This window comes from Carcharodon carcharias, chromosome 14 (assembly GCF_017639515.1).
Source record: "Carcharodon carcharias isolate sCarCar2 chromosome 14, sCarCar2.pri, whole genome shotgun sequence".
Classification (NCBI taxonomy): domain Eukaryota; kingdom Metazoa; phylum Chordata; class Chondrichthyes; order Lamniformes; family Lamnidae; genus Carcharodon; species Carcharodon carcharias.
The window spans coordinates 120,840,045-120,851,030 of NC_054480.1; positions in this window are offsets into that span (position 1 = coordinate 120,840,045).

Here is a 10,986-nt window from a genome sequence, read left to right on the forward strand (position 1 = left end):
GGCATGGATGGCCTGACAGTTGGCAAATGAGGACCCACCTAATGTGACCTCAACCCCAGAATTTGAAGGGCCAATCCAAAGTCGGAAATGGAGAAGTTAAAGTTTTCAGAAAGGGAGAGAGAGAAGTTTCATGATGCGTTCAGATTGGTCAATGGCTGCACGTCAGTTTAATGATGCATTGCTTGATGTACTGCTGGGGTGAGTGAGAGAGATACCCTTCCAAATATAGGGAAGAAAAAATATTGAACCATAGAAAATAAGAGCAGGAGTATGTCATTTGGCCCTTTGAGCCTGCTTTGCCATTCAATACAACCATGGCTGATCCTCTATCTTAACACCATACTCCAACGCTCACCTCATACCCCTTGACGCCGTTATAGCCTAGAAATTTATTTTTTCCTTCTTAAATATGGTGACTTGTCCTCCACAGCCTTCTGTGGTAAAGAATTCCACAGGTTCACCACCCTTTGAGTGAAGAAGTTTCTCCTCAGCTCAGTCCTAAATGGCCTACCCCGTATCCTGAGACTGTTACCCCTTGTTCAAGACCTCCCCCCACCCAGAGGAAACATCATCCCTGCATTCAGTCTGTCCAATCCTGTCAGAATTTTATATTTTTCAATGAGATCCCCTCTCATTCTTCTGAACTCCAGTGAATACAGGCCTACTCGGCCAAATGTCTTGTCATATGACAATCCTGCCATCCTACAAATCAGTCTGGTGAATCCTCGCTGCTCTCCCTCTCTGGCAAGTTTATCCTTTCTTAGGTAAGGAGACCAAAATTGCACACAATACTCTGGGTGTGGTCTACTAAGGCCCTGTGCAGCTCCAGTAAGACACCTTTGCTCCTGTACTCAAGTCCTCTCGTAATGAAGGCCAACATACCATTTGCCTTCCTAACTGCTTGCTGCACTAGCATGATTGCTTTCAGTGATTGGTATACAAGGTCCCTTTGTACATCAACATTTCCCAATTTATCACCATTTAAATAATACTCTGCCATTCTGTTTTTCCTACGGAAGTGGATAACTTCACAATTATCTACTTTATAATGCATCTGCCATTTATTTGCCCACTCACTCAACTTATCTAAATTGCCTTGAAACCTCTTAACATCCTCCGCACCATTCACATTCCCACCAAGTTTCGTGTTATCAGCAAACTTGGAAATATTACATTGTGAAGGTCCTCAGAGAGAAAAAATTAAGTAGTACTGACAAGATAAAAATTTTGCAACCTAGTAATATGCTAGGCTCCACAAAAAATGAGTAGCTGTTGGTAGCCCAGGAGGTCAGCAGCAAGAACATTATGATACTCTCCTGCTCTCCTGTTTCAGTGCAGAAGAACTTTAATATCCTACCTAGTGAGGAAAGGTGAGTACAGTTACACACTTGCCATTGTCCTGTTGGGCACATCACCCCACTCCCTTTTTTTGCCTAGCCAAGCCTACTTTATCATCACTTCATATACTTCAGTTTGTGGATGACTGCTATGTGATGGCTTACTCTGTACAGGACATGTAAAGGACCTCTTCAACACCTCGTATAAGAGGCTTGGCCTGTCCTTAAACATCGCCAAGGTACAAATCCTTCACCGAGCTTCTCCGGGACAGCTGAGCATTCCCCGCGCCATCCACATAGATAGGGTGGCTCTGGAGTATGTGCAGCACTTGCCTTATCTCAGCAGTCACCTCTCCTAGGGGACGACCATCAAAGAAGAAGTCCAACACTGACTCAACTGTGCCAGCGCTGCTTTCTTCAAGCTGCACCAATGTGTCTTTGACAATAGGGACCTTTACAAGTCAACAAAGGTTCTTGTTTATAAGGCTGTTGTATTGACCACCCCCCTCTGCTGCAGCGAATATTGACTTGATTTCAACAGCAAGTGAAATAAAATCGCCTTCGTATTACTAGGTTGCACAATTTTTATCTTGTCAGTACTACTTAATTTTTTCTCTCTGAGGACCTTCACACATGCAGCAAGAGCTCATGAATCTTGAGGACAATAATACTTAGAGGAGCTGATTCATCCTGAGGGTGCACCATCACAAGGCTCATGCTTGCCAGGCACCAGTTCAGTTACTCACTGTTCAGTGGATCAGTTAGACAGATAGTTGGGCTTTCAACTGGTAGCTCACACTTCACAAGAGAGCAAGAGCATACATTGGTGGCAGGAACTGTGGTGAAGAGTTTGCGTCAGAGAATGCAAGCTTCTCTAAGCTTTGCTCTCCTGGATGCAAATGCTATACCCAATGTTTAGGATAATCATTGAGAAGCATTAGAGAATGAGCAGTGTACCAATAGGCCTTCCAAACACACTGATCCCAGTTGCAGAGGGATCGAGGTGTCCACTTTAAGTGTGAGTGGGTTGATGTTCCAGGGCATTGTCATGATGCCTTGCATGGATATAGTGGCCAATTCCATGGAATATCAAATGCTCCAATCAAATGAGTTCATGCTGGCCTTGACCTCAGCCATGCACACTCTGGGTGACAACATGTCTGGCTCCTTGAATAGGATGACAGAGGCCTTAGCATGTGTCTTGCAGAACCACACTGATCTGCATTGAGCTGTTTGTCAGAAGAGTCCTAGCAGTGAAGTGCAGCTCACCCATGAGAGGGTTATTCTGAATATTCAAGGGTATTTGACAATTTTGGAAGGAGAGGGAGAAAGGAAAAAGAGGTGGAGTAGCTTTGCTAATCAACAATGAGATCAGTACAGTAGTAAGAAATTATCTTGCTTCGGAGGATCAAAATGTAAAATCAGTTTGGGTGGAGATAAGAAACAGCAAAGGAAAGAAGTAACTGGTGGGAATGGTTTACAGGCCCCCTGACAGTAGCTACACTGTTGGACAGAGTATAAATCAAGAAATAATGGGGCTTGTAAGAAAGGTACTGCAATAATCATGGGTGATTTTAATCTTCATATAAATTGGATGAATCAAATTAGTAAAGATAGAAGATGAGCTCATAAGAGTGTATTCAGGACAGTTTCTTAGAACAATATGTTTTTTAACCAACTAGAGAATAGGCTATTTTAGACCTGGTAGTGTGTAATGAGACAGAGTTAATAAATAACCTCATAGTAAAGAATCCCCTATGTAAGAGTGATCACAACATGATAGAATTTCACATTCAGTTTAAGGGTGAGAAATTTGAAACTGAAATTAGTGTCTTAAGCTTAAATAATGACAATTACAAGAATATGAAGACACAGTTGGCTAAAGTGAACTGGGTAAATAGGTTAAAAGGTAAGATGGCAGAGAAGCAGTGGCAGACATTAAAGGAGATATTTCATAACTCTCAACAAAGATATATTCCACTGACAAAGAAAGACTCCACAAGAAGGATGCACCATCCGTGGCTAACTAAGGAAGTTAAAAAAAGATTAGTGGTATGCCAAAAGATTGGGAAAAGTTTAGGAAAATAAAAGGATGACTAAAAGAAATAAAAAGAGAAAAATAGTCGCTTGATTGTACAGAACTTGAGTATTGCTGAAAAAAGAGACTTTCCTATCGAAGCTTTTCACCTTGCACTCGTCAGGACAATTTGCAAGAATATCAAATGTAAACAGAACAGCAATTTATATCATATGAGAAGAGAATGCTGATTGGTTGGCAGGTGGACTCTGATTGGTAGAGCCATTGCACCAGTTAATGGCGACTGACAGTTAACTACCAATCATTGTTTGAAATTTAAACCAGCCAGCTTGACTCTGATTGGTCAAGGCATTGCCCTGAAGAATAAATCAGCAAATGGCTGTAACTTATTTTGCTTAGTTGAAACAGGTGTGATGTCTGTACATGTTCCTTCTGTTCTCAAAGAACAGGACCCTGTGTGTATTAATATATGTCCCTTCCAGTACATGCAAATGCTCCACACTACGAGCCCAACTGACAATCTTAAATTGATTGTCAGTGTAATTCTTAGCACATTGGACAACATTTGCTAAAGAACTCTTAATCGTGGAATCACATCTAATGTTAGACTCTGTGTCTTGAGTTTTGCAAGCACAGGCTGGTTGGGTACGGTCTGTACCTTGCCTGTTGCAAACAGCGGAAGGGATATGCTGTTTGATATGATCCGCCAGCCTTTGGAACGTATGGCCTACTTACCTAGCATCACATTATTCATTTGTATGATAGGCAGAACATTTTTTTGGCTTGACGGCAGCATCCTGTTAGTGGTGAATACCACTCATTTGCTATTGCATAGTAGCAGCATACCTGTTGCTCAAATTTTGAGATACCTTGTCCTTCCAGGGTAATCTAAGTAGACTGAGCAATTTTCAGGGCGGAAAGTGATGGCCTTAGGTCTGTTCATGAGTTTGCGTGATCTACAGTGTGAAATGATCTGATTAGGATAGCCATTATCTGACAAGATGCCTTTAATGTGCCCAATTTCAGCATCAAACTTGCATGGGAAGCAAATGACTTGGGCCTTATTTATGAGGTTGCCAATAAGGCTAACCTTATAGCCCATGGAACTATAAGAATCCCAACATGCATATCGACCAGTGAAGGTAGGCTTGCGCTAGAGCATGGTAGAGAACCCACTGGCAGATTTATCAACAAGTGTGTCAAGGAAAGGGAGTTCATTTGACTGCTCCATTTCAAAGGTCAACTCGAGCACAAGATGGAGCCCATTAAGCCATGTAAGGAAATTATTACACTTGAATGTGACCAGATGCCATGAGATTCTAATGCACCACTGACTTTACCTTGAAGGTAGGATGTAATTTTAAAAAGTTTTACACTAATGGGTATTCATGGCATGCAAATGTATCATGAAAAGGAACCCACCACAGGACAGGGTGAAGATTGACACACCAGAAACTCAATGCTGACTAAATCTCCGAATTTCAACCACCCACTTCAGGATATCGAAGTGTCACCTCCCGCCTAATTCAGTCACCCTGCAAGCCAGGTTTCTAATTCTTGAAATCTCTATAAACCCCAACCCCCACCACCCCAACCCCCAAGCACTGGGATAAATGCATGATTTTCAGTTTTTCAAACTATAACTAGCGAAGTGTCGCAGGGGTCAATGCTAGGGCCACATCTATTTACAATCAATGACTAGAGTGAAGGGACCAACTGTATTCGAGCCAAATTTGCTGATGTTACAAAGAAAGGTAGAAAAGCAAGTTGTGAGGAAGATACAGAGAGTCTGCAAAGGGATATAGATAAGTTAAGTGAGTGGACAAAAATTTGGCAGATTGAGTATAATGTGGGAAAATGTGGCAGGAAGAATAGAAAAGCAGAATATTGTTTAAATGAAGAGACGTGCAGAACACTGCAGTAAAGAGGGTTTTGGGTGTCCTTGTAAATGAATCATGCAAAGTTAGCATGCAAGCACAGCAAATAATTAGGAAGGCACATGGAATGTTGGCCTTTATTGCAAGGAATGGAATATAAAATTAGAGAAGTCTTGCTACAACTATACAGGTCATTGGTGAGACCGCACCTGGAGTATTCTATGCAGTTTTGGTCTCCTTACTTAAGGAAGGATATAGTTGCTTTGGAAGCAGTTTAGAGAAGGTTTTCTAGGCTGATTCCTGGGATGAAGGGGTTGTCTTATGAGGAAAGGTTGAGCAGGCTTGGCCTATAAACTCTGGAGTTTAGAAGAATGGGAGGTGACCTTACTGAAATGTATAAAATTCTGGTGGAGCTTGACAGGGTAGATGCATGAGAGGATGTTTCTAGAATGTGGGGGAATCTCGAACTAGGGGACACAGTATAAAGATAAGGGGTTTCCCATTTAACATGGAGATGAGGAGGAATTTCTTCACTCAGCAGTAGTCTTTGCAAGTTTCTTCCCCAGCAAGCAGTGGAGGTTTGGTCATTAAATATATTCAAGGCTGAATTAGACAGATTTTTGATTGACAAAGAAAACGAGGGTTATGGGGCCCAAGACAGGAAAGTGAAGTTAAGGCCAGAATCAGATCAGTCATGGTCTTATTGAATGGCTGAATAGGCTCAAGGGGCCAAAAAACCTACTCCCACTCCTATTTCTTATGGATGATTGTGAAAGGGGACATGCAAATGGAAACATCACTCAAAGCACTTTCAGTTTTCACTCACTGGTTCCTCTCAGTCAGTGTGCAACATGCTGCCCTGTGATTTGATGGCCCAGTTTGCTCCTGCACAGGTACAGATGGAACAATCATTGGCAGGGCTCTTATGGGCTCCAAAACTGAGAGGACGCAACCAAGAGCATTTCAGCAGTCAAGGCAGGAACTTGAGTAGACTATCTATAACTCTGTTGAAGTCATAGGAGTTGTGCCATTTAAGACTGCTAGGGAAAGGAAGAATAAAGCTTTGTAGGTGCATGCAAAAATGTTATGTTGTCAATTTTTAGTACTTTAGAAGAAATCATCTAAATTGTATTACTTTGGCCCACTTTCCCACCTTGCCCAATCTTGTTTGTTGGGTGACATGTCGCCTTTTGATTTGCTTGATAATACATGAGAGTATATAAATCGACAGGGAGCAATGAGGGAGATGTGCACAGGGTGGTTGGTTGACGGATTGCTTTGTGCCAGTGACATTGGATGAGCTGGTAGTTGGGAAGAGTGTCGATTGCAAATGGTTCTGACATTGGTCCATTGGTGCAACCCAAGGGAGCCTTGCATTAATAAAAGAATCCCGGCTGCAATGTGAGGACCTGGTGGTGCATTTCCTGTCACCTTCCTTCTCCTTGTCTCCCTCCTCGGAATCATCTACAGAGAATCTGCACTCTGCAAGTCCTCCTGCAAGTCCAAAGCTCATTGCTGTACAATGTTGTGCAGAACACTATGACATGCTATGGATCTTCTGGACACCCTGACCGATAGGTACTGAAGGGTGCCGTCAGATTTATCAAGGCACCTGAACTGCATCTTTAGCATGCTGATGGTTTGTCCTATCATTTTTTGTGGCATTCATTGTAGCGCTGTTGGGCTTTGATTTCTGACAGGTACCATCAGTTGAAGTGAGTATCCTTTGTCTCCTAGCAGCCATACCTTGGGCAGAATCATCTGAGATATGCACCAAGTGCGGTAGTGATCAGAACAAAGAGCATTTTACCCGCTGGCTGCAATGATGGCTTTTCATGCCATACATCCCAAACCCGTCTCATTAATTATGCATTCCCAGGAAACATGCCATTTTGATGGTGGGTGCGCTCTCCTCCACCCGCCACACCATTACCTCGCTGCTTCATCACGCTAGGTGCCATAGTTAAAATCTAGTTGCGTGTACACCTCTCAGTGCTTCCAGCCCATGACCGCTGCATGGAAGACTAGATGGCCCCGAAAGGCAAAAAGGCTGCAGCCCCCAGGTTCAAAGACACATTTCCCAAGTGCCTCTTGAATGCAGCGGAGGCTTGCCATGATGTCCTCTACCCCCTCTCTGGCTGCAGGATGGGCAGCAATATCACAAATCCGGCTTGGGAGGCGGTTGCAGTGCTGATCAGTGCCAACACCCTGAAAAAGAGGACAGCTACACAGTGACACAAGAGGATGAAGGATTTCCTCCGTTCTACTCTTCTCATCACTCGCAACTCACACACTCACAAACCCATCACACACTCACAGGACCCTCACTCACTGCCAGTTCAAGGGACATCACCATTCTCCTCTCTCACACACACCTTCATTGTCCTCATCTCGTCCATGGGACCACTCACCACCCACACATGCCAGGCATGGTTATCATCTGGCCTGGCAGGTGTCCTGCTTACACTCTCCATCTCTATCCATGAAGGAGAAGCTGGCATAGAACAAGAGGGCGAGGTTGTGAACTGAAGGAGGAATGCCTGAAATCAAGGTCCTCACAGTCTTTGAAAACGAAGCCATCCAGCTAGCCGGCGAGGATCTGGACTATTCCTGTGCTGATGGTGAGGTCGGCTGTGCTCTACCAAATGAGGATCCAGCAGTGCAATATTCATCAGACAATCACGTTGTGAGTGATGTGTCCTGTTTCACAGGCCACTGCCATGCACTAATTATCTCTCCTTGCTTCCACAGGCAAATCTGGGAAACAGCCGACAGATTCCAAGACCCAAGGCCTCCAATCAAGCCCTGAAGAAACCTCTGAAGAGGAATCTGATGGCACTCACCTTGAAGTCCCGTCACAGTGCTCACCCACACCCTCCACCAGGGCAGAGATACACTCCTCAGTGGGACCTAGCTTTAGAGTAACCTCGGGGTCACAATCTGGTGAGTACATCGCACTTTCTGATCTACAGCAGGTGGTGGCAGGGATTTCCCAGGTGCCCGGCACTTGGAGGACTGCTGGGGCCAGAAATTTGCAGACCCTGAGTCAGATGACGAGCCTCTTGACTTGGTCAAGCTGGAGCTGCAAAGACAAGCTTGGGAACATCAGGAAGGGATGCCCGCTGCACTCCTCAGATTGCAAGGCATGATGGAGGAATCGGTCCACCTTCAGTCTGAGGTGATAGCACTGGCATGCCAATGCACCGAGGTCAACACTGGTAGGATGGCGGCCACCGTGGAGAACTTGGTCCAGGTTGTCACTGCTGCGCGGGCTCAACTCGATCACTGACGCCTTAGTTGGCCTCCAACAGCGTGTACACGAGAGGGGTGCGGGCAGCTCAATCTCACTCCAGCTACCCCTTCTCCTCAAGGAGTCAGCCTTGGGCACCCATAGGGAGGAGGATCAGCATGTTCACGCACCAGGGCCATCCATCCAGGTGACTCTGAGAGTGTCTGGCCCATCTGAATCCCCTTTTCCTGTGACCCCAGCAACTCCAGCTCCACAGCTTGATGAGGGTGCCACTGCCACACAGCAGGCCCCTATAAGCAGGCTGGGGCACTTCAGGTCTCGGCCCTCCAGAGGACGCCTGTCAAGGTCATCACAGTCAGGGTGTAGCAATCAGCAGGCTGCCTCCACCTCCGCTGTGGGTGTCCAGGGAGCACCAAGACGTAGAGGCAGAGTTAGGGAGGTTAGGAAGATGTAATTACAAGCCTGGGCACAATCACTTATACATAATGTTCACTCTTGTCAATAAACTCCAAGAATGTTTTCCTGCCTATGGCTCCTTGTTCTGATGAGCAGTGTTCTTGACACTCAGATGTGAAACCTTCCTGTACAAGATAAAGGCAGGTGTCTCAGTCCAGGGCCTTTTCCTTGTGCTTTGTGCAGCCTTCTGACCAAAGTGATGATCTGGCCTCTTACTCCCTGGAAACATTACGGATGCCTGCACCTCGATGCTGCTTGTCTTTGCTGCCAGAATGTCATGGGCAGGCATCACAGAGTTCTGTCATTCTCTCTGCTCTCGGCACCTTTAAGGTGGGGTTGGGCCCCATCTCTTCAGCATCTGTGACCAGTGACACCATGCTCCTGAAGGGGTCAGGTGCTGAAGGCAGACAAAGAATCAGATGCCAATAAAGTTTCATGGCTGCGTCTCTATGAAATGACCAGGATCACAGAGTGCAAGCGAGCTGCCCTCAGCCAGACAGGGGTCAGACATTCTCAGAGGCTATGTGAAGATCTATGGAGTTTCCTCACTGCATGTCGTCATCATCCTCCTGCAATCGAGCAACAATTGGGGCCTCCACTGTGTCTTCATGACAGGAGCATTCTCACAGAGGATGTGTGCGCTGTAGTCAGCCAACCTGGAGTCAAACATTTATAGATGCAATGTGAGAATCTATGGTGTCTCTTCACTGCATGTTGTCATGATCCTCCACAAATCTAGCAGATATGAGGGCCTCCCAAGCATGCCTGCCTCATCTGACCAGTGCCAGGACCTCATTGACGGCTTCCTTGCCTTCAAGAACCTCGTCACCCTTGTCACTGTTGACGTCCTCCTCATCGGAAGAGACCTCCAGCTCCTGCATCTCCTACCCAGCCAGCTCCACTCCCCATTGCAGTGCCAGGTTGTAAAGGGCACAACAGGCGATGATGATGTGTGACACCCTTTGTGGACTATATTGCAGGGCAACAACCAGACTGGTCCGGGTACTGGAACCTAATTTTCAGCTGATGGTCTGCTCCACCAAGTTGCGAGTTGCAGCATGAGCCTGGTTATACCGTCGCTCTGCTGCAGCCTGAGGCCACTGCACGGGTGTCATCAGCCACGTCCTTTGCGGGTAGCCTTTGTCCCCAAGGAGCCAGCCCTACAGCCTATGTGGACCCTGGAAGACGTTAGGGATCTGTGACCAACTGAGAATGTAGGAGTTGTGCACACTCCCTGGACACCATACGCAGACCTGCAGGATGTGCTTGTGGTGGTCGCACACCAGCTGTATGTTCAGCAAATGGAATCCCTTACACTTGACATAGTTGGACTGTGTGTCGTGATGGAGATCTGAGTGTAGTCAATGGCACCCTGCACCTGTGGGAAACCTGAGATCTGGGCAAATCCTATCACTCTTGCTCCCTGGCTGTCCTGATCCTGGACGAAATGCACAAAGTTGTGTGCCCTTGTAGCTGGTGGATGCCTTTGTGGGTGGAGGCTTGTGCTATCCCACAGAGGTCACCTGTGGAGCCCTGAAAGGAGCCACTGATGTAGAAATTGAGCACTGCTGTCACTTTCACAGCCACTGGCAGTGGATGCCCTCCATGTCCCCCTGGCGACAAATACTGCCAGCAGTAGCTGGCAGATGTGATCAATCAGTTCCCTTAGACATGCACAGTCTTCCGCGACACTGGTTCTTGGTCATCTGCAGTAATGAAAGGTGCCACCTGTAGACCCTGGGTCTGGCTAGGCGCCAATCAGCTACGGCTCAGTGTGCCTCTTTGGTGGCATGTTCTGCAGCCCCAGCCACCTCTTATTCCAGAGGGTGCTGCTCCTCCCTCTGTGCAGTCAGGCGCCTCAGTCGCTCTCTTCTCCATCGTCTTCAGTCTCTGTAGGCCACAAGATATACAGCTAGCTCCCCAGGCTCCATGATCCTGATGTTGTACTCCTGCAGGATGAAAGAGAGAGACGTGTGGATTAGCATGGGTGTACTAAGAACTTCTCGTGGTTAAGTCTGAAGGTCCCTT